We start from the raw sequence: 24886 nt of genomic DNA, 5'->3' as shown, positions 1-24886 counted from the left end.
GCATTGCCTGAAGGGTACCTCCTCTTAGTACCTTGGCTTGCAAAGGGCAGCAGATGACCCCAGGCTGCATCAGACCAACACCAAAATTCATGGAAGAATCACGAAGAGTCCTGTTAGGGACACACTTCCTCCATGTTCTCACCTGATGAGTCATTTCTAGCAACTGTTTCTGCCACGTAATTTTCCATGTAGCCTGGAGCCAACCTGGAATGGTGCTGTTCAGCTCCCCACTCACCTCCATCCCATCCTTTCCAGAATATCCCAGCTCTCCTAGAGCCCTGTCTCTGATCCAAACACAGCTCTTCCTGTCCCTTACACTTTCATTTCTGTTTCTTTACATCTTTATTAAACTGTATAGCCACTTTGATAGGAAAATTGAAAAGAAAAAGATATGACGAACAACAAAAAAGCCATAATTATGAAGATTCAATTTAATTTTAAAGGTTGTGGAAGGAGGAAAAAAAAAAAGAAGCAGGAGAAGAAGAAACCAAATTAATTTAGCAGGAAAGCATTGCATGAAATATTGTTGGAGTTTAATAACCATGCAAAGACAGATGATATGTGTGGAAAAATTAGTTGTAGGACCTCATAATAGTCTATTAATATTTTCTACAGGCACAGAAACCCTTTGCTGAATGATTGTAACAAAGTAATCTTCCTTTTAAGACATTAAAAAATATCTTCAAAAGAAGAAGACGGCAGCAATGTACATACTGTACAGAACGGAGACCCCAGTGAGGCCTGTCAGATCCCAGGCTAGATTCAGCACAGGCTTCTCTGCTATGTCATGATGGAGGATCCCCCACCAGGCTGCTTGGTGGGGTCAACTGTCCCAAATGGTGGACGAGGCCCCTTGACATGCATCTCTCCCCACTTTCTGACTGGTAAGGAAAGGTCTTCCTCATGGTAAAAAGAATAAAAGCCTCTTCACTTCTAGGAATGAGGTCCCCTGTTTGCTGGGGAGACAGTTGTTCTGGGTGGGCAAATCTGGCTGAGAAATGATCTCCTGAGGGAACTATTCTGTGTGCAGTCACTGCTCCCAGACACAACTGCTCAGTAGAAGCAGTTTCTCCTTTCTCCAACAAGAAATCCCTATGCTGTGTCTTCCAAAGAAAAGCCCTGCCACTTAGTGATGTGAGGGCTCCTCTAAAGGGGGATGCACAACATATTCTTATTCTTTCAAACAGCCCATTCTGTCAAAGGTCGGCATTGACCTTGAGCATCTCACAGTAGAAGAGACCAAGCACAGTGCGCATCAGTGGGTCCAGGGGAAGAGGTCCACAGAGGGGCCCATGCCCAGCCCCACACACAAGTGTGCTCTTCCCTTCCCTCTCCCCTTCAACTTCAGGGAAAGGCTAAGCTCAGCTCAGTTGCCCTTCCTCCTTGACTGTCATTATAGTTCTGCTTTCTCTAGATATCACATCATATGAGGCCAGAACTCAATGACCAGCCACTATTTCCAGGCACTACTTCACGTCTAGCAGTCATCATGGTGTGATAGCAATGGATGGGTGCACCACAAATGAAGATGGAGCAACAGCTTTTTCTAAAGCAGTCTCTGGAGACCAGATGTCATGATCAAGCTCTTGCTGAGCCTAAAACAGCTTTGAATTTGGTCCATGAAGCCAGATACAGCACCAGAGCAGGACAAGGCTTCTGTCTGAGGGCTATGCTGATTGTACAGCCCCATGACTGCAAGAGAAATATGCTTGGGCTGACTTGTCATCTTCTGCTCCCCAGCACAGACAGGGCAAAGACCTCTCCACTACAGCAAGATCATGGAAAGCTGAGGCTGATATTGAGGAGCAGCATGCCCTGAAATAATGCTGAGCTGAGGCATCAGTGCTGCTCAAAGGCTGTGGCAGCTGGAAGGAGCCCAGGTTTTGGGAGGACAACGCAAATGGTCAGGCCACAGGCAAGTCATACCCATCCTTCAGCAGCATATGGCTGGTCTCTAAAGATGCATTTGTAACATTATCAGTCTGAAGGGCCCTGCACATGAAGGGAAGGGCAGTGGTAATGTTCCTGCATAGTACTGTGAAACATACACACACACAAGCATATATGTGCATACGTGTCTTTAAAATTGGTGTTAACAACCGACTCAAGTAAAACATTACCATGACTGCATCAAGACAAAGGAAAGGGAGCAAGGGAAGAGAGGTCTCCACCTGCAGACTTTTTAACTCAGTCTCTCGAAAGGATGTATTTCCTTGGTCCTAAATGGGATTTGCTTTAGCTCCAGACAAAACCCTTAGGATCCTGTAAGCTCAACTAGGTCACTCCTGCAAGGAAAAAAATAAAATGAAATAAAGAAATTAAATTAGATGCTGAAATGAATAAAATAAAATAAACCCAGGACAAAACCAAACTGCAATTCCTCATTCAGCTTCCCCTTTCTCCTCTTTTAATCCATACAGTACCATCCAGTTCCAGCCTCCCCCCCTTACCTTTTTTTAAATACAGTCTAATCCTGAGTGTGAACTGATGTAGTTTGTGTGTCGGGGGTGGGGGGGAGGAAATCTCTCTCTCTTTCTGCCTTTTTTTTCCCTTCTTCTTTCCTTGGCCCAGTTCATTATTTTTCTTTCTTGTCACTCAGTGTGATAGGTTGAACAGAAGTGCACAGATGAGCACTGAAAACGGTGTCACAAGGCCTTAATCTAGTCTTTAATGCCTGACTTCAGAGATGTCATTTATCTTCTAACTGCAGCAGGCTTCCACCAACTTTATCTCTAATAATATATTGATGGATTAAAAGGGTCGGGCAGGAGACCGGGCTGGAAAAATTGCTTATTGACATCAAAATACAGTGCCCTCAACCTGATAAACATGGAGGGGCTCGTGTATCTCCCAGAATAGTTGGCGTTGCTATAATTTTTTTTTCTAGCATGTTTCTCCCAGGTTCATGGGGTGGTCCAGTAAAATAAACAAACGGAACAAATAAATAAGAAATACAGGTTCTGCATTGACACAGCCAAGTGGAAGCCCAACCATTTCTGTAATAGTTTCTTAATGACAGTGCTGTGCAGGGCTATTTATTGCAGACTGCAAGCCACGTTTCAAAGCGACCTGACAGGGAAAGGCTGCCATTGTTTTATGCAGGTTGGGGGGTATTAGGACATAGGGGATGAGAGATTGCAACACCCTGTAATAGCATTTTGGGAAGCTGCTTCTTTACCCAGTGGTATAAGAGTCAGGGGCTGTCTAGCAATCTTTATGGCTGAAATTCATCCTTTGCTGCACAGATCTCGTGCAAGAAGAATTAAACAGGGGAGGAGAAGGGACTGCCACACAGAGCATTAGCAGAAACGCTACCCCGACCTCCGCTCTCCGCTACAAACCTGGCATACGGGTACCACTGGGGAAATGATAACTTCTGGGCAAGACACAGCCTTTTTCATGCCCCAGATGCAGCCAGAGAAATCCCCCTTTGTCCTCAGCCACCATGGGCATATTGACTTGCCACTCATCCCTGATTTATCTGTCCCTTTCCGATTCCAGCAGTTCTCATTGCACGTGTTGGCTTAGGAAGAGCTTCTCCAAGGCCAAACAGCTTCCCAACGCTACAGGAACAAATGTACCTGAGACTCAGCATCCCAAGAGCTCTGCCAAAGGCAGCAGAAAGGTTCTCCAATGTGCTCCAGTTGGTTTTACTAATCCTGTGGGATTACTGGCAGGGAAAGGCAGTTACAACTGGCACTGAGAGAAACAGCCACAGGTCAAAACGGTTTCCTTACAGTGGAATGAAGATGGCTCAAACATTCACCACACAAACATTGCATTGCTGGGGAAAGGTGGAGCCCCTGCTGAGTCCATTGCAATGTGACTTTTGTTTGTCTCTTGCTGAGGAAATTTTTTGGAAATAGGACAACTAAAAAGCATGTATCTTCATGCTGAAAGCTCCAACATTTTAAGCCTGGCTGATAGTAAAGCCAGGCTGAATGGCAAAATCCCAAAGCCTTCTCTTGGAAGAAGTTGAGAAAAGTGTACTGAACAGGATATCACACTTTGCACTGACATTCCTGGTTCATTCCAGCTTGAGTTACAGGTGCTCCCCACCCTGTCCCATTTGTTCTCCAATAGGGCTCACTCAAAAATACCACCCATTGTGCACTGCAATGGACATAACCTCCAAAACTGGTTCATGGGCTTCTTGGGAAGCCCATGAGCCACTGAGACAGATGCAGAGACAAACTTTGCCACCAGGCAAAGCATTTGATTTCATTTTCCTGGAGAGAAATCCCATGAAAATCAATCTTCTCACAGAAAATTTTGATTCTTGGCAGAAAGCCTTTTTCCGATCAGGAATTGCCTCAATTCAAAAATACCTGAGCAGTGATGATTACAAGAAGAGTCACATTTTATTTCTGCGTGCATTGAGAGGGATTTTGTGTGAAGGCAAGCTCGACGGTCCTTGTGGAGGTGGCAAAGTTATAAGCATCATCATTGCAAGAGTTTTTAATTGTCAGGAGCTCAGGCTGATTTGATCATACCCCAAAACTCAAGCTAGGTGGCTTGGAGCAGTGTCAGATCATAGAATCCCAGCCTGGTTTGGGCTAGAAGGGACCTTAAAGCTCATCCAGTTCCAAACCCCTGCTAAGGGCAGGGACATCTTCCTTCTTTGCTCCAAACCCAATCCAACCTGGCCTTGAACACTGCCAGGGATGGGGAAGCCACAGCTTCTCTGAGCAATCTGTGCCAGTGCCTCACCACCCTCATGGGGAAGAGCTTCTGCCTTAGAAGGTCTAACCGAAATCTCCCCTCTGACAGGTTAAAGCCATTCCCCCTTGTCCTGTCACTACAGGCCCTTGTAAAAAGCCCCTCTCCAGGTTTCTTATAGGTCCCCTTTAGGTACTGGAAGACTGTTATAAGGTCTCAGAGCCTAGCAGAAACCACACTTGCCTTGAAAGTGGTCCTTAGCTTAGAAGGGATGGTTTCATGAGAGCTAACAAGCTTATTTAGCTTTAAAGACTTATCGTTCCCTGATAGATGGAAATACTACTGCAGCACATCCCATAGACAACGTCAGGCATAAAGATCTCTAGGACACAGAGCCCACAAATAAAGATCAGTGACCAAGTCCCATACAAATGGGCTCTGGAAGACCAGTGCTGATAGATACCATTCCCATTCAGAAGCTCTAAGAAACACAAATGTAAATAAATAAATAAAATAAATAAATAAATAGGGAGAATGGGGAAAAATTAGCCTGATGATCTCTGGTAAGCAATCAAGCCATAACTTCAGCTGTGAGCATTGCTCTGGGAGCAAACAGCTGAGCATCACACTGTCTGGCATCCCATTTCCTCAGATGGGAATGAATGGCAGGTGTTCGCAGATGGAAGAACACAAGCCTTGCATTATAAGATTATCTTCCCAAAATTTACCCACTGAAGCACTGAATTTATCAGCTGAATTTATCAGTCAAAGTGCCTCAGAGTTCTGGGAAGCTGCCTCTGGCTGACTACTGGGTGGGAAGAATGTCTCCAATTGTTTTGGCGTGTGGAACTAAAGCAGCTCAGCCACTTTCCCCTACACCTGCCAGTCACTCCTGGTTGCATTTTATCTGAGTACCACTTCCTAATTTCACTATAGTGAAGACTATCAAAATACATTTTTGCAATAGGTAGCTAAAGTGCCAAACCGTGAGGATTGTTACACCTCAAATAGAAATTGAATAAATTACTGTTGTTAAAAATAGCGATTTAATACCCGTCTTCTGTTAAGGAAAAAACCTCAACCTGTTTTTTTTTTAAGTGTCATTCTTTACATGTGTCACCTTTTTTCAGACTCCTTGGCAAACAGAGAAATACCCCAAAATGAGATGGCTTTCTCCCTCAGAAGCAGAATTCTCTGAGGCTTTTTGCAGGACTTTGTTCCCTCCCCACTGAATTCCCTGGAAGGCTTCACAGGGATATAACCAGCACAGTTTGGCCAGTGCTGCTTGGTTTTAGCACCTCACTATTCTCTAAGACCTTTTGCAAATCCACTTTTTCCATTATTCCCTTTGATTACCCCATCCCTCTCCGAATTTCCAGCTAATCACTTGTAACAAAAAGGTGGGGGGGAAATAGCATTTCTCATCCCAAAGATGAATGTTTTGCATGGCCATTTACATATCCATGAGGCACAGCAATGTGCTGCGCATCACAGGTCAGCTGTGAGCTGCATCCTGCAGCCAGACACAACCCCTCTACAGACCCTGCTGTAGTATTACTGCTTTGCTCACAGGAATGTGACACTAAGGAAGCATCAACCATAAATTACAGTCCTTCACTGCCTCCTTTCACTGTTGTCCACAGCATTGCAGTTTTCTCCCCAAGGCTCAACTATTTTTCACTGTTAGGTATTAACATATTTTACATGGGAATGATTTTATTACTTAATGGACTAGTAAGCTCACTAGATGGTGTTATTTTTTCCCGCGGTTGGTCATTTAAAATAAAGAATATCCAGATCACACTTGGCCATCCTTACCTGTTTTCCTATTATTCTTCAGAAATAATTGCCAACAATTTAATGGAGTGGTTCCCAAAAGGCTTGGGCATGCACATCTATTTGTTGTACTGCATCTTTCGTCTTCCAAGGTGCCTTCTCCCTCAAGCCACTTTTCCCCTGAAGAATCGCACTGTCAAAGCCCTCATTATATTATAACTTCTATGCCCCTTTTCTCTTCTCTTCTCACCTTGTTAAATACTGTTGGAGCAAAGGAGTTCAGTAGCTCTACCATTTTAGCAACACATTGATTTTGTCTCCCTCTTCATTTATTAATGGAACTACTTTCTCTCTAGTATTCCCTTTTCCCTGATATAATTGTAAAAGCTCTCTTTATTCCCCTTAAGCCTTTCTGCTCTCTGAGCTGGCCTTATCTTTTCCCTGCAAGCCTTAACAGACTGTATATTCTTGTTTAGTTCTCTTTCCCTTCTCCGGTTTTCACTATAGGTTCTTTCTTTACACTCCTATCTTTCACCGGCGCTTTGTTATGCCACATTGGATGCTACTTGTCCTTCCATTTATTTCAATGGGAACAGTAGCGTGTCCCATTCTATGGCACTATTCTGGTATTTCTGGCCTTCTCTCACCCCTCTGGATTTAACACCTCTCCCTGGTGCACCTGGGTCTTGCCTGGCCACAGAGGCACCACATGAGGTGACAGGTCAGAAAGGCACCATCTGTGGCAAGTCCCGCACCTTGACATTCCAGGTATGTGCTCCCACCTAGAAGGAAACAAAGCATCTTCCCCAAATTACAAATCCTATTTTTCCCACTGGCAGTTCAGAGCCAACGCTTGGTTGTGAACCCCAGGCCAGAGCATTTCCAAGAAGCAAGAGGGCAAGTTCACAGTGCAGTTTTAATTATTGTCTGAAGCAATCCAAAGGAGGCAAAAGACTGGATGGATTTTACTGGAGCCTCTGTGAAATTTCTGAATGGGATCTTGTATTATAAGCACTGCAATATCAGTGGGACAGACTGAAGGGTTAGGGTTAGGGTTAGTACTTTATTGAATGAATCATCATTTCATCCGGAAGAATCAAAGCACTGCATTTTTAAAATAAGGAAACATGTTTCAATTCCACTAGATTTAGAACATGTTAAAATGAGGCACTTTCCTGAAATTGCAACAAATTCACACAATTCTTCTGCTAAGTCTGAATCTACATTTTCCCATATGAAATGTTTGGGCTTGTTTGTTTCATTGTTTTTTCAGCAAGTCCACAAAATAAAGATAGGAATTATCACAAGACCAGAAAACAATGCCTTTGAGGAAAGATTGAAGAAGCTGGGGTTACTCAGCTGGAGGAGAGGTGGGACACTGCTATAATCTCCAAGTACAGAGAAGGCTTATGGAAAGAGGAAGGGATAGCTTTTCTTCCTGGTAGGTAAGATAAGTAGTCATGAGCTTAAACCACAGCAGGAGAGGCTAAGGCTGGATATGCAGAAATGAGGCTGCTGAAGTGCAGAGACATGCTATTGGAGGAGAAGGTTTTGCCTGTACTGGTGGAGGTGTCTATGCAACAAACAAGACCACTACCCACCTGGAGCAGGATTTAAAAGATGCTGCTGCAAAGGTCATCCCAGGGTCCTTTCCACCTCTCTCAGCCTAGGATTTCACTGACACTGCCGTCCTAGCAAGCATAAGTCTGCTATGTTCAATGTTTTTTGGATACTGCAGCACTTCTATAGCACTGTGTGGTTTTGGTAGATCTAGAGAGGAACATCTCAGAAGACCTGCTTAGTCTCCAAATCTCCCATGAAACAGAGCCACTACGGTAGGAGCTGCCTGTGTTAAGCACTGCTGAAGCTTAAATTTCTGTAAAAACATTATCTAGAACATAAAAGAGTCAGGCACTGAAATACAGCTAGATCCATGAAGCCAAAAGCCCCAACACTTGCACAGGCACAGGGGGACAAGGATCCTTTAAGGAGTTTGGCATTGCTCCCTTCTCTAAGCGTCCTCTGGTGTGCACAGAATTTGTAGCACAGTTAATTTCAGGAAATCAAAGAGAAAGAGATGAGAATGTTTGAACCTGTGTGGCAGGAAAAGGTTAATTATAACCCATTTCTTTGGAATCTATTTTCCAGGCATTGAATATTTGTAGATTAACAAGTAGTAAGGCCAGAAAAGATACTTAAAGTGTTCTAGGCTGGAGAGACCGTGATGGGAGACTGTGGCAGAATAGAGCTTGTGTTTAGGCCAGAGGGCCACAGTAAAGATGCTTGTCTGAGGACTGTGGGAGGCAACTGGCTAGAAATGTTCTAGATTGGTGGCATCAGTCAGGAAGCTTCTGGAAACTCGAAAAAGTGCAGTAGACTTTGCTGGTGTCATCACACAGATTCTCAGCTGGTTTTGGGTGTCTCAAAACCAGTGCAACAAACCCCATACCAGCCTGGACACAGCACAGCAATTTGTGCTGGGGAACAAACAGCAATGTCAGCACAGGGCTTTCATCATCCTGCAGAACAACTACAGAGATGGTTTGATATAACGCATTGCTAGACTTGCTTCTAGTGAGGAAATGTCACACATCTTTAAGCAATTTGGAAGAGATTCTCTCAGCAAAGGGGTGAGTTTTGCAGAGTCCCTGGTGGCCCTTGCAATCACCCCCTTGGGCACAAGCTCAACAAGTCTTCCAGTCCAGGAGCTAGCTCCAGGATGCTCTGTTGTTAGCAAAAGGTGAGCCAGTGCAAATGCCATCAAGCTTGGAATAGACATCAACACAGTTGTATTGGGATGCTCAAGGACATGAAAATGTGGAGTATGACTGTGTTGGTCATACCATCCAACAAATCCAACCAGGCCAGCTGCAGAAAAAGAAGGCAGCTCCTGATCCTTGTAACTTTCTTAGCAACATTTCCATTAGTCCAGGCACACTCATGAAAATGCTCTTTTCAACAATTTGGGAACCTTCTTCCTGCAAGAGAGCAAAGATTGCATATTAACTCTTGAAAAGATGAGATAACACTATGCCTTCAGCTTGCCACATCCAAACATGTCCTTTCTTGGCTTTGCTTCATGCAAGAACACAGGATTAGTCCATTTTGATGTTTTTGAAGACTGTATCACACAACCCTTTCCCTCCACCATTCATCTCCAGAGCAACTGGGGGTTTTGCCTTGTTGGTTTTTCTGAGACATACTTCCAGAGTCCTGATGCTGTAAGGTTAGAAGCACAACCACACCACAGTCCCAGCATTCCTTTACCCATGGTGGAATCATGGCAAGTCTTCAAGCATTTGAAGGAGGGGGGATGGAGGAAGGAATTCCATGTTTGCAGAAAAAAGAAACAATAATTCCTTCGGCAGTTTGATGTTAAAATAAACCATAAAGCCTTGTAAGCTGCTCTGAAGCTTGAATGTCAGAAGTAGACCCCGGGGACGTGGATTAGAGGGCACAATGAAGGTGAGTCTGTGAAATGAGCATCACGGATCTTTGGACAATTGTTAATAAGAACACAGAAATGCAAATCTCCAGGAGCCGGTGAGGCATCAGCCTGTGTGCCTACAAATACACATGTGACTCCAATCAAATTAAGGGAGATTCACACCATGATGGTAAAAGGCACATGGCTGAATTGATGTCTATTACAACAGAGAGGCTTATCTCCTGCTGGCGGACAGCAAGAGGTCCCTCACAGAATCAAGCCCAGTGTCCCTTCTTGTACAGAAAATGTAGAGAAGTGACCCTATCTAAATCAGGCTGGGTCTATTTATGATTCTCTTTGGGGGCATTTGATCACCTTATGTAGCACTACCTAGAGATTCCCTTACATGTGAAACAAGCAAATTGCAAGCAGTTTAGTGAATCCTGACTGCAACTACAAATAACACATCTGATGATCTCCTTTCTTCACTTTTTCACTTGGTTTTCTATGGGCATCCATCCCAAACTCCTTATGAAGCTGAAATGCTGCTAGAGAAGAAAACTGAGCAGGGTATTGTGTACCAGTTCCTCATGCACTAAGGGCTTTCTTCTGGCTGGCTATGACTTGAGGTTGCTCTTTTGTTTTAGGTTTACAGGCTGAAAATGAGCCCTAATTCCAGCCTAATGCAAGCTTTGCTGTGCATCTGCACAATGAGTCATTGCATGCACTCTTTGCAGAAAGATAAGCTCTTATAGAAGTGGTTTGTCAGCTCAAGACCCAATGAGAAATGACTAATGCTTCTACAACAAGCTTTGAGTCTTGTTTTGAACAACACAATATTTGGGTTCTTGGGGATCAGCAGGTAAAGTGTTGAGCAAGGGTCTCCTCAAGACCTGGACTGTGCTCAGAAGCAACTCTGTTCTTGGAAACTGCAGGCATCTTCCCAGCCAGCACTCAGTCCTTACATATGACCTTCCACTTCTGTTTGCAGATGTTGCCATTGGACCTTCTTTTCCTACAAGGGCTAAATGCAAGTCAAAGTGAAATGATAGGTAGCCACTAAATACATGATATATTACAGCATTTAGGGAAGGATAGAGAATATCTTTCCAGTCTCCCAAAACTCTGACTTTTAAGCTACTGCTGATTTTGCCCAACCTTAGTTTACAGCCCTTAGGAAATGTTTTTAGCAAAGGCAGATACCTCATCCCTGGCAGTGTTCAAGTCCAGTCTGGATGGGGCTTGGAGCAACCTGCTCTAGACGAAGGTCTCTACCTGTTGTAGAGGAAGGCAGGGGTTGGAACTGGATGAGCTTTAAGATCCTTTCTAACCTAAACCAGCCTGGGATTCTGTGGTCAGACGCACTGAAGTAAATGTGGGGACTTGCAACAGACTGAGGGAAGAACCCAAGCTTTTGGTGAACCTCAAATCCACATCTCTCCAGAGCTCTGCTATTAGCAGCAAGGAGAAAATGTGCCACACCAAAGTTAGCACTGGGTGGGTTTCATGTTATGTCTCCAGAGCAGAGACAAAACAAGCTTCCATAGGCACATCCCCTCCCTCTTTTTCTTCTGAATCCTTTATTTTCCCCCCTTTCTCATTCTGTCTTTGCTTGCATTTCAAGGTTAAAAAAAGTCAGGATACAATAGTAAATATGTAAGATTAGCTCCTAAAATATGTTAGCAAGTGAAAGCTAAAGAAAGCAAAATGAATTTAAAAAAGGCTTTCTTGAAGCTTAGAACAGAGACAGTTCTTTTGATCCTTTATCACACACTAACAAAAAAAGCACCAAGCGAGATACATATATATATAATATACATATAATATACATTTATATACTCTATATGCACGGGTATATGTGTGTGTGTGTGTGTGTGCATATGTGTGTGTGTATTTTAATTCACATAGGCTTTCCTTTCTTTAAAATGCTGCAAGAAGCTTTTTTTTCTGCAGATTTCTTTTTCTTTCTTTTTTTGATATTTCAAAGCTGGCAGTTCAGTAAATGGCTGGAACTGCCACATCTCTGTTCTTGCTAAAGAAATCAATGCTAATCCTATTACTGGCAGTTATCACCTATCCCAGAAACCACGGCTAAAAGAAAAAAAACCACTGAGATGTCAAAGTAGGAAAAAAGCATGGGGGAAGGGGAGAAAGCGCCCTTCATTCACTTTCAAACAGTGATTGTTTTCTTATTTTTGATCATTTTTTCCTGTTAAGAGAGAAACTAAACCACAGGAAAAAAAAAAAAGAAATAAATGGGGGGGGGGGGGGTGTGAGAGGAAGGAAAAAAAGAAATAAAGGGAAAAAAAAACAATGTTCATATAGCATTAAGGGCCTAGCTTAAACCTATGCACCCACACGTAAACCCAGGCATCACTGAGCGCTGAGGCTCACCCCGCAGTGCAGAGGCAGGGAGTGGGGCCCCAGTGACCGGGCAAAGAGCATCCCATGTCTCCAGGTCTGCTGCCCTGCCGGCTGCCAGGGCTACAGGGCTGCCTGCAGATCCTAAGGGATTGCTCGGAGCCAGTGCTGTCAAAGCAGGGGAAGATGGAAAGTGTCAGCTCCTATTTGGGTGTGTTTGCCATGTAGGGACCCCTCCAAAGCACCCAGCTAGATATTTGCACAGGGAAGGAAATTGCTTGAGGTTTGATGTGCTGCCTCTGCTTGGTGGAGTCAGTTGTGGATGCGACCAGACTCCCCTGCCTGCTCCAGATATGAGAAGATGCCCCATTTCCTAATACAGAGTAATTCCCCCTGATGCAAGTTGTGCTCTGTCGGTCCTTCACATTTGCAGTTGTTCTCAAAAAGCTCAGGGAGGTTAGTGCAGATCATACTTCACCACCCATACGGGATCTTGGATCCTCAAATGTCATTTTTATGGGCCTACATCTTTGCTTCTCTTCCCATATGCCTCTACAACACCATCTACACTCCTTGATTATCCCCAGTGTACACCTCACCTGCCTGGGATTTCAAGGTCCCTGTTGTGGTTGTGATCAGAAGATGCCGAAAAGATAGAACTCCTGAGGTCAGTTCACTCTGTGAAGGCCTATCAGCTCTTTTGGCCTATCAGCTGGCCCTGACCAGACTTTGGGTGGTCAGACATCCCAACTGAGTACATATTATACTAAAAGCTGAGATCAGCAGCAGCATTTGAACCTGTGCTTTGGGAAAGAGGCATCCAGCTCCTATCCATTAGACCACACCATCCGCCTTGTTGATATGTTGAGGTCAGGCTGGTACCAGCGACACAGCTCACGAGTAACAAGCAGGAAAAGACAGCACAAACCAAATGAGCAGCCAAGAAAGAAATGAAAATAAACTCAGATCAAATGTTTGAAAATCAAATGCTGGAAAAGCAGATAGCCAGATATCTGCTCCAGCTAACCACAAGTTGGTGCACTTCTGGCATCTGGGGAAGCATTTCCACAGCAAATCACTCTTACCACCTGATACCACCATGGGAACCATTTCCAAACTCCCACTTTTAAGCAAACTCTCAGTTCATTCAGGGCACTGGTTCACTGGCCAATGAGCCAATGAAGATATTTGGAGCCTGCTAGGGATACTTTTTTCCATCTTGAAACTCTGAGGCAGAGTTACTACCCATTTAAGACTTTGAGAATATCTTGAACTTGTGCAAAATGAGTTTGCAAACCCTGGGGGAGTCAGCAAGGGATGAAGGAACCACTAGAAGCCATTATAGGAGGGACCAAAACCCAGACACTTAATTTTTGTTGTTATTTGCAAGCAGCAAAACTGACCAAAGAAACAAAAAGCAACAGAAGGAGGAAGGTATTGGGCTTGCTCTCTCTGCCCTCTGGCTGGTTTGTAGGTCCTGCTGCTGCACAGCGTTGTTCTTGCCCTTCCTGCCGAGCAGATCCACCACGATCACCTCTGATGGTCTATCCATGCATATCCAGCTTCCCCTGCTGGCAAGTAGGAAGTAGGTGATGTAGGAAAGAAAATAAAAAGGGATGGTAAAGTCTTACAGGGCTAAAAAGCAGGCCATCAAGACACTATGGGTAACAGAGGGAAAGCAGAGTTAATGACACCTTGGGATAGATCAGGCTCACACAGTCTGTACACAGCATGTCACAGTGCCGGGGTGGAACAGAGATATTTCCATCACAGGATGTGGCAGGGAGCAGGCAGTAGCAATGCTTGATAGCAAAACAGAGGCAGGGGTTGAAAAGGAAAGCATAAGGATTCCTTAGAACATAGAAAGAAATGCGTAAAAGCAATTCCTGCATGTGCCTGGGGTTTCAGAGGGGATGGAGACAGCTGCGAGAATACGTATTTGTTTGCTTATATTTGGAGGTGCTAAAGGAAAACAGTTGTTGGACACCCCCAAACTAAAAATAGTCCTGGTTTGACTCAAAAGCAGGAAAAAAAACACCATTTTGCTATGAGTTTTTTCACCAGTTTAGTAAAGTGAAGTAATTTTTAACAAAGATTATTCTTTGACTTGGGTGGGGAGAAAACATTAACAGTATGCCAAAGTAGCAAGAGAATAATATAGGAGTCTCAAAAGCTTTCTTTACTATAGCAGAAAACAGTGGTGAAACCAAATCTATAGCTTGCAGTGACAGAAAGCACAACCCCAAGTGTGCACAGACCGAGGGCCCCACATCACCTTCCTCCCAGCCCAGAAAGAGAAAACAAGCAGGTTTTCATTTCCTAAGCAAGTTTTTCTTTCCCTGCTGGCGGACATGGTTGGATGAGCCCTGTCTTACCCTTACCTGTTCCTTGCCCATCAGCAGGAGGGCAGTAGAGCACAGCATGATGTCATATTTCTGATGGCAGGTGACAGCAGGACACAGACAGGGATGGAGGGACATCAGCAGGGTCCAAAGTATTCCTGTCCTCCATCCCCAGCCAGCGAGAGTGTAAACATCTGCAGGAAAGCAGTCCCTGAAATAAAACAGAGACACAGCAATGCAACCACAGCAGGCAAAAGTGTAGGAGAGGAGATCATCATGTAGAAGAGGGATCACCATGGGTGGCTTAAGCTGTGACCCCCCCCCCCCCCCCAGAAGAATTCCCCTCCTTAAAAGCAGCACTTTAAGAACATTTTTTTAATAGTGGGGTGTTTTTTGTCCTTATTTTCCACCTTTAAAATAAAAGCCAGGCACCCAGCTGAAGATCCAGCCAGGAGAATTGAATGGAATCAGCTATACTACCAGAAAATGAAAGTCTGTGTGATTAAAAGCATTATTCACTATTTATACAATGTCAGCTCTCTCCCAGTATCAATATTTGGCAATTCTCTTTAGAACTATGTGGGTTTTAGCCTCTTTTGTAGTTCAATAAGTAGGAAGATGGCCCTACTGCAAGCCCTGGATTTGAAAGGCATAAAATCAGCATGCCCCAGGAGTTAGTTTCTGCCCAGGCTGTGCCATGCTCCCATGGGATAAAGCCAGGAGGACTCCCATCTCAAAGTGTGCAGCAGGATGGACACAGAGCTTTTAGAAGGGTGGTAAATCTGATACCTGCCTTCTCTTAAAGAACTGCATTTTTATAAACAGGATTCTCCCCTTTGCTCAGGCACCTTTTAGCTGCAAACAGCCATCTTGATTTCTAACTCCCAGCTTTCTTCTGCACAAGAGTCCTGTGAATCTAGTGCACACAAATGGCATTGTGAAAAAAGTGGGGTCGGGGCTGAAGGATTTCCAGAGTACTGTAGCAGAGATCGACCATGGGAAAGATTGGGAAGGGGAGCACAGCTCCCTAGATCATTTTTCTTTCTCTTGCTGCGCTTACAAATGCAGCAGGGAGGAGAACGCAGCCAGTACCAGGCACAGGAAGGGACTTCTGGGAATGCTTCCAGGCAGTCCTTCCCTTGCGAGCCACAGAACAGCCCTGGTGCGGCAGCAGAGGTCAGCGCCTGGAATTGCCCAGGAAACGTCCATCCCCGCCACCAGACACGGGCAGTTTTCCTGAGCAAACTGCCATTTCTTTGAGATCTGGAGATGCTTTCCCTGCAAGCAACAATGACAAGCTGCTAAATGGTGTCAGTGACTGTCTGTCTGAGCGCTGGTTAAAATAAACCATCCTTTTAACGCCAGTGGCGTTCTACCACATCATCAGCACAAGGCTGGCTCAAGTCAGGGATTGATGTCTCTTTAATTATATAAATCAAAATAAATAAAATATCATGCCCTTGGGCCTGTTGCAGAGTGCTGAGCCTGATAGGAAAGCACTTGAAGGCAGAGTAGTTTTGGGAAAAGGCAGCTCGCTGCGCTGCATGCAACTGAAGGGAGGAAAGAAAAATGATGCTGAAAGATCAAACCCATGCATGGAAGTCTGAAGGAGATCAGGAGCTGCTGACAAAGCCCATAGCCAGGAAAGAAATTGCCCTGGCTCAAAACAAGCAAGAGCAAAGAGCTGGGAAATGAGGATGTGTCAGGGCAGGAGGGCTGGCTCACTCCATTCAGTCATTTTACACCCAATTAACCCAAACCACAGGAAAAGTTCTTCTTGCACTGCTCATCCCAGTGAAAATAAGAGCTGCTGCGGGAAGGTTCCACTGAAATGGAGCTACTTTGGCTTCTTGCTATCACGGGCAAAACTTAATTCATTCAAATCAAGATCTCTCAGTCTAGGAAACAAAGAGGTTGCAACTGTACATGCTCTTTCTCTAGGTTACTTTTCAACCCCATGGTCTTCTGGCATGGCCCTGCAGAGCCTCATGAATCTTCTTTAATAGCCAATATGGCCATTACTACAGGTAAAAAAATACAATAAAATTAAAAACTGAATATAAATTTTTATTTATTTTTATTTATTTTTTAGGAAAATTTAACAAGTCACAACAGAAACAAACCCTTTCAGAACTACCTTGGAGAAATACTTTGCCTTTTTGAAGGCAGTGAAAGTGAACAGCTTACCAAAGCCACCAGCTAATTCTTCATCTCCTCAAGACCTTGAGCAAAGGCTGGATGTATTTACAGGAGAGATATGCATGAGATCAGCTGCAAACTACTGCTCCCCCATCACTGAGGGTGACTGAGCAAACAGCGGTGATAGGGACCACCCCATCCTGCCATCACTGCTGTTTTGTCAGGCTGTAACATCAATGGACCTACAAGCAGGTGAAGCGCTCATCACCAGCGCATAATTACCCCATCTCTAATCTTAATTTCAAGTATTTTCCCATGAAATGTTGTCTGTTTACGTTTCCAGTCTTAAAAAATTCATATCAGAAAACGGCATAATGTCATATTTATATTATTTGGATATTCTGAGTTTACTGCTCACTCCATTGGGGGGGGGGGGGGCAGCTTAGAAACCACGTAATATACCATATAAAATACATGTTTGTGCACAGTGTATAATTTAATGCATGAGATACACAAGATCTTCCAGCAGAGAGTGTTTTAAACAACAGCATTTTAGCCTCCAAAGCACAGCAGCAAGGGAAACATTTTCCATGCTCAGTTTCTCTGCTATTGGAACATTTGTTTTTTATTCTGAATATTTCAGCACATCTATTTACCTGGCACTATATTTAGTACCACAGTACCAAGATGGCATATATAAAGATTCAATTGCAATTCCCATCTGATGTCCCTTCCCTCTCCTTTTTACCCCCTTTTTTATGTCCGCACTCTGAATTCAGCACAAAGTTGGTGTGTTTAATTTAAAAAGAAGTAAAACGCGCCAGGAGACGCCTCAGACCACTGCAAATCACCTACTTTATAGAGGCAGTAAAATTGTGTATCGGATTAAAAATGATGCTGATCTGAAATTTATGATAACTTTTAATGGCATTATAATTTTTTTTCCCTGTGCGCTCCATCACTGAATCGTTTGGATGCACAGTGCAGCAAGATGAAATTTGTAAGGGAAGAACATTACATAGGCAAGCACCGATGGGGGAAAAAAAGGCAGTGGAATAATGCAAGAGCCCCTTTTGGGTGCGAGAAGGATGCTGCCACGGCATGCTTTGCATGGCCCATGGGGCTGGGCTGATCGGTCCCTGCAGCACAAAGGCATGGATGTGCTCAGCACCATGGACTGAAATACAACCCCCAGCAGAAGGTGGTTATTTAGGAGAGCACTGGGACTGAATCATGCTGAGTGTCTCTTGCAAAGGTCTAGTTTCTGGCATGATTCAAGGTTCCTTTTCCCTCTGCTAGGCAAAGACTGCAGCAGGTGCATCAGTCCTTTGGCTGTGTACCTACCCTGAGACTATAGAGATCATCTGCCACCGGCACAGCTCTGTAACTTCTTGCTCTGCTTACGGCAGGTCTGTGAGGACAACTCCATCCAGCACTCAGCACTGAAATGGCTTTGGTGGAGAGATGCCAGCTAAGTTTGTGGAGAAAGACCCACCAAAGGTGCTCCGTGTAAAGCCATTTCAAGTTTTTAAGTCATGGCTTGATCCTGTGGTGGTGATAACATGGATCCAATCCCAGAGCATTAGGAACCAAGGTATTTATGAGTGTGCAGACCCAGGAGGGCAGCAGTCTATCTTATACATGAGTCAGATGCATACCAGAGAGACCAACGCTTCACCCCTTCCACTGTATATTGACAGAAAAGGGACTCACCAGAGATGCAAGCACCAAAGTCAACAGCTGTCAGCAGTCCAGCTGGCATCCAGGAGGGAAATGTCAAAGCATCATGTTGTTACTGAGGTACCACCTACTTTCTGCCCAGCCAAGGGGAAAAAGCACCAGTCACGTAACTAAACACTCTGTCATGATAATACACACGAGAAGCCATAAGCAGTCTTAAAATCTGCCTTTCCCTGACCCTGACTTTGCAAAGCAGTAGACATTCTCTAACAGAAACAAAGACAGTAGTATGTTAGTCACTCGGAAATTACTATAAATTGCTAAGTGTATGCATGCATGTAAACAGTGAGCTTATTAACAGCCACAGAAACTGAATCCCCCTACTTCAATTTATAATCGTATTTGTGCAAAAGCAAACCCACAACAAGTCAATAGCTTGGAGTTCCTCGGGAGAAGTATCTCTGCATTCAAGGAACCAAAGTGGTGGCACTGCAACTTCTTAAAGGAGATGCTGGGGAAACCAGCAAAATTCTGGGATACCACCCTGGTTTTGCTATTGCTGTCTTCAAAAGCGGGTAGTGAAAGTCCCATTCTCCCCCTCCTCTTCTTCATTTATTTCGTCTCCTTCTCCAAACTCTGTCAGACTAGTCCACAATAAAATATTAACTGCTGTGATTGTTTTGCTGTATTATGGGAAGTCAAAACCCTTTTGAATTGTATTTTGCAGGGACCTGCCTTTAAATCCGTGTGTTCCATCATTCCACAGCAACACATGCAATTTCAAACAAACAAGTAAACAAACAATGGCCTGAATCTCTGGTCAGTCTGTTTTACACTTTCCCTTCATAAACTTCTGTGTTTATTGACCCCACAGCAGAGGGATACCTGCGCTTGATCCTCATAATTTTGCTTTCTCTCCTTGTGATATGTTAGCAGATCTCTTTGTACACTCCCATCTCCATCTGTAAAACATTTTCTTTGTGCCCCTTTGGCATTGCAAGTTTTCCGTAGCATAAAAGTATCTTGCATTAATCCATCCAAACTGCAACTCTTGGTTGAATCTTCAAGTGCTGCCCTATCAGCAAGAAAAAGCCCCAGGTCCCCGTTTCCCTCCTGGGTGTTGCCACAGTGCACCCTAGCATCTCAGCTTGGCAGCTAACCTCCACCCAGCTACAGGAAGATCAAAGGGTGGTTAAGTAGCAGCCCAGGCTTTATCCAATTGCTCTTATCAATCTTCATAACAAAGGGGAAACAATTCAACCATCTCTTGTGGGAAATAAATTGAGCACACTTCTGTACTTGCCTATGTTCTCATTCCTTCAAGAATTAGCCCTATTGATGAGGCCCAGGTGAAGAGCTCCAGAAGCAATTAAAGCGAGTGCTATACCTCGAGGTGTACCTTGATAATATTTCTGTTCTTTTCACTATGCCCCTATCTCACACTAGCATCAACATGAGGTGCATTAGAGATGGTACTTCATAAAGAAAAGCTGCACTTCACGCTGAGAAAGCCTTGATCCAAATGCACTTCAATTAGCACAGTGCAGGTGCCAGGGACTCCTGGACAAGTTGCCGCTCTACAGATTAAGACAGAGAGGTGCCTTGGAGTCGTGGAAGAGGAGCCAGGATAGAGTTTGCTTTATTTTTACATCCTCCACTCCCTATTTTGGCCACTTCCCGGTTGCCCTGCCAAGACCACAGAGCCAAAGCACTGCCTAGACATCCTCTGGAAGCCACAGGTAATGTATTCCCAGGCCCATCAGATCTGTCAGAGCAGACACCATATCTTCGATCAACAAGATTCTGAGGCTTAACCTCATTTAAACGTTTACTCAACAAAGGTCAAAATTTATCTGACTGCTGAGACCCCCCGCCCCATCCACTCTCACATCTGGAAAGGAAAGGTTTCGCTGTTAATTAATTCATTCAGATGAAACCAGCAAAAGTGTCAGTGTAACAAATTAGGCACTCATTGATTATTGGCTTAAAGAAAAGAGTTAATGGTTCTGCTCTGGAAAAGGGGTTAGGCAAGTCTTTAAAGTGATACACACATGCAGTACTTTGCTGCTCATGTGGGCTCTGAAACTGGCACTTTAATTGTAAAAATGCATTTAGAAATTCCCTATTTCTCTTCTTCCCTTTTTCTGTTAGGATCGCTTCCAAACCGCCTGTGCAGCTTTCCACTGCATAATGTGTTTTGTGGACACAGCCCTGCTCTTCTCTGTTAGTACTACTGCTGCCTGGGCAGCTCGAAGGGAACATTGATGCTTTGTAAGTGAAGCCATGCAGAAGCAGTCTGCTCCCTGCCATCTCCTTGGGAAAAGGGCCACTTACAAGCATAATACATGGGAAGCATAGAGAGACAGGAGAGCTGCATTTCACGAAGCAGCCAGCAGCTAAGTCTTAAAGGAAACAGGCTTAACTCACTACCGCAGCTAGGACGTGGCCCAGGGGTCCTACTGAAGATTACCAAAGACGAACAGAAGCAATCTGTGGTCAAGCATTACAGAGCTAAAGGCTCTGCTTTAATTTATGAAATTACAGCAGAAGCAGAAGATGCCATCTACCAACAACACAGAAATACTCAAATTAGTATCATGTCACCAAGGGCTGAAATTCATGACACCCCCAAACTGGATGAGCAGTGTCCCTTTCTCCCTTCTCTTCCAGGCTCTATCTGTGACTTTGCTCATGTACAAAACTAAAGCCAGACAGGAGCATGTAGCAGCAGAGTGAAACAGTAAAAACAGATGTTTTAAAATTGGTGCAGGGCACTGCAGTAATGCTTGGGGCAGGATTCAAAGGGCAGTTTTAGCAACATGTACTGAAGAAATATTCAAGGCAACAGCAGTGGCATCTGAGGACTCTGTTTTTAAAACCACAGTGTGGTCACTGTTAGGACCTGATTGAAATTGCACTTATTTTAATAAAAAATCTGGATTGTGGATTAAACTTCAGAAAGAAATCACATAGCAGTATTTAACTAATCAAGGCTTTAAGTGACCTAAATGAAAATACTCTATAATGATAACTCCTTGGCTGGCTTAAGTCAGTTTGTACTGATGATGCATATTATATTTCTTATAATGGAAATAATCACAGTTAGTTCCCAACCTAGAAAAGCCACTTTGCCCTAGTAAAGCACACTTAGGACAATTCTGAAAATAAAGAGTATGCTTAACAGCATAAGGCACAGCAGTCAGCCAATGGACATAGCCTGCTTGTAGCCTGCAGGTAACTATGGCCATACTGAAGGGTTGTAACCTCAGAACAGATGTGTTCTGAGCCCAGCACACAATATGGTAAGCCATGCTGTAGCTTCTGAAAATACATCCACATCCAAAATACACTCCCTGTGTTGTCAAGAGACTCCTTTTCATCGGCTTCTCACTGTTTTGTGTATAACCATGTGTTTGTGGGAACAGGAAATTTTGCCTTTACCCACAGAACAAGGGTTAAGCCTTCACAAAAAGAAAGTTAGTACAGACCTGTAGCCCGTCACCACCTTCTGAGAGAGGGGACCCATGCTAGTTGCTGCTGACAGTCACAGACAGCTCCAACGTCCTGAGTCCCCTCCTGCCTACCCACTTTCTTGCGCACTACACTAACATTGTAAATATTGTAAATACAAATATTAATTTGTAGTATTACATATGACACCACTGCACTGTCTCACTACGTGAAGCTCATACCCTAGGTCACAAAATGCATCTCACTTCCCTATCTCAAACAGTTATCTCTTGGCATCGCTTGTTTTTTACCTGGCTTTCAATAACCTGATTACATTTGTTTTCTTTGACAGCAATAAGAGACAACAACAATTTCTCCTATCAATTCCAGGCTCCTCTGAAAAAGAGCATGGCTACAGCCTAGTTTAACTACATCAGGCATGTCCTAGGGTAACAAGGATATGATGAAACACATGCTTTGCAAGTGGGTTTTAGAAAAGAAAGACTACATTCAATGGCAGAAAAAATTGATTTACCCACAGAAAATATTACAAGCAAAAATCAGAGGTTAGAAGTAGAGCTGAAACGCAAACCATTACCTTCATTATCCAAAACAGGCTGTTTATTTGCAGCTCGAAGCTGTAGAAATGACTTGGCTTAATTGTAATTAAAACCTTTTGGTATCTTTAGAGCAGCAGAAGTGTTCCATGCAAAGGTAGCAGGGCTGTGAGGAGAAGAAGATGCTATGACTTAGAACAAGGACATCTTGGGCTGCAAGGAGAACAAAACAAAACCCTGACAAATATGATATTAGGCTGAGAACAATTTGAACTGTGGTAAGAAAAGAGGGATTGTAATTGAATTTGTAAAAGGCCATACAGCAAAACTAGAGCGAAACTGTTTGCAACATACATTAGCTGAAAAAGGCATTTCAAGTGAGAAAGGAGAGTGCTGGGGAAAGCGCAAAAGCCGTCTGAGCTTGGTGCCTGCTTTTGCCTCATAGCTGGCATCAAACAGCTCGCTTCATCTCCCTGGGACTGTGCTGCTTACCTGTAAGCCAGGGTAAAGCTTCTCACTGCTCCCAGGCTGTACTGACATCCATGTAAGTGGCAATTACCCCCTTGAAGTGCCTGTGTCCCCTGGGATAGACCTGTGGGTATTGCTAAAGGTATAAGATAATAATTTAGGAGATCTTGTTGAGTTATGTGTGCTTCTGCAACCCCCAGCCCCTCCACCAAGGTAGTAATGGGAGCAGTTCTTGCAAATCCTAATGACCATCTTCCCATTTCTGAAATAAACTCTTCAAGCAATTGTGTTGCTGAAAGAATTGCTGAAGACAGCCTCTGTGAGAGAAGAAAACCCTGATGGAAGGGTCAGGAGCTTTATTTTGCACTTACACAATCTAAAAATGCAGGCAAACATTGCCAAACAAGATGAACTGAACTCTACCATGTTACAGAAACCTGATCTTTAACACCAGAGACTCAACAGCCATAACGCAGCCGATCTCCCTATGGCATCAGATACAGCTCAGAAGCAGAGAACATCACATCCAAACCTCCATCCATTTCCATACCACCATGTAGCCTGGTGATGCACTTCTGCAGTGCTCCTGAGTGACTTGGGATCAGGACATATTTCTGGCACAGTAACCAGGGCTCAACTCCCTGGTAGCTCCCATGGTAACATGCTGCCACCTGCAACCTTGCTGAAAGGGTTTTTACCTGTGCAAAAAAAAAGGGGTGAAAACCAGCAAGAAATGGGTGTGCTGTAGACAGATTTCACAGCTGGGTGTTCCCTTTGTGCACCATAGTCAAGCCCCAGATCCATGCAGATATTTAGGCTGGGCCATAATATTTCCTCATCCGCACCAGGGTAAACCCAGCTGAATCTCTCAGGAACCTAGAAATTGTGGGAAGGAGACATGGATGTCTCTCAACAAACTTCTTGTTTAAAAAGACAAAGGAAAATGAATGAGCACCAGAATTTAGCAATAGTCAGAGCAGGCCAGCATGCACTTAGGCTGAGATGCATCACACTTTGAGTTTGAAAAGTCTGTGTCTTACCTGTTTTAGGCTTTGTATTCTTCCAGTATCAAAGGTGAGAGACAATCCCCTCTGGTGAGCAACTGTACCCAACGAGGCACATGCAGGAGGAGGTGCATAATGTGGCTCACACTAATGTAATGAATTTCAAAGAAGTCACCTTCAAGTGTCTTCACCTTGTCCTTCAGTATCTGGTCCCTTAACCTGGTCTGGGTGATACAAGGCATTCAGCAAAAGCATAAGTATGCCACTTGCATCTGCACATTAAACCAAGAATAAAGCTTCAGCTGGGGCTGTATCCAATTCTTTGGCACATCAAGGATGGGAAAGGATGCACGGATGGCTTGTTCGCTAACCCACACTCTCCCTGCCAGAGAGCTGTGCCAGAAGTTATCAAGAAAGCTGCAAAATGAAAGCATGATATGCTGTGGTAATTATGTGTGCTTGGATATTTGGGGTTTTTAACAAGTGTTCTGCTTTTCAGTAAATATTCTTTAGCATCTCTGTTGTCCCATTGCTGCACAGTTAGCTGTAAAAACCATCAGTTCATCCTTATTAACTCTATCAGTGCCACAGATGGCCATCCAGCTGCAAGGGGCTGAAAATAGCTATGAGGTTTGAAGGGACCAAGCAGGCCATCTGGCAGAATTGTAAGGGAAAGTTTAGTGGCATCAGTGAGTAATGTGTTGTTTCAAGGATGGCAATTCTAACATCACTCAGTGGATGCTCAAAGTAGGTTTTCCCCATCTAAAGCAAAGAAAAAGTTTCTTCAGATCCCTCCAAAAGAGACATCCTTTGGATGTGCCACCCACTCCTGACCTGCATTTATTGTTGTCCCCTATACCAATTATACAGGTAACACTACACTCCAAGCAGCTTTCAGATCTCCTTCTCCTGCTTATTAATTGTCATCTCTCTGAATAAACACACAAACCCCTTGACTGGAGGTGCGTAAATATTTACAGGGCGTGCCCAAGGAGGGTCAGAAACCAATACATCACCTGAAGG

At 44.0% G+C, this 24886-nt stretch overlaps 1 long non-coding RNA gene across 1 annotated transcript; it reads right to left on the bottom strand.

Moving 5' to 3' along the window:
• Positions 1 to 2063: 2063 nt before the first annotated feature.
• LOC133275335 (uncharacterized) lies at positions 2064 to 24049 on the bottom strand. Its single transcript, XR_009745468.1, has 6 exons — positions 23900 to 24049; positions 22433 to 22604; positions 18418 to 18518; positions 14605 to 14776; positions 9279 to 9413; positions 2064 to 2285 (listed from the first exon to the last, which is right to left on the bottom strand). It is a non-coding gene; the product is annotated as an uncharacterized LOC133275335 (long non-coding RNA).
• Positions 24050 to 24886: the final 837 nt, after the last annotated feature.

This window comes from Pezoporus flaviventris, unplaced genomic scaffold (genome assembly GCF_033815535.1).
Source record: "Pezoporus flaviventris isolate CSIRO_AGI_PZ_B2104156 unplaced genomic scaffold, CSIRO_AGI_Pfla_v1 ptg000040l, whole genome shotgun sequence".
In the NCBI taxonomy this organism is placed as follows: Eukaryota; Metazoa; Chordata; class Aves; order Psittaciformes; family Psittacidae; genus Pezoporus; species Pezoporus flaviventris.
Note: the sequence above shows the minus strand (reverse complement) of the source record. Positions and strands in the feature narration are given on the sequence as shown.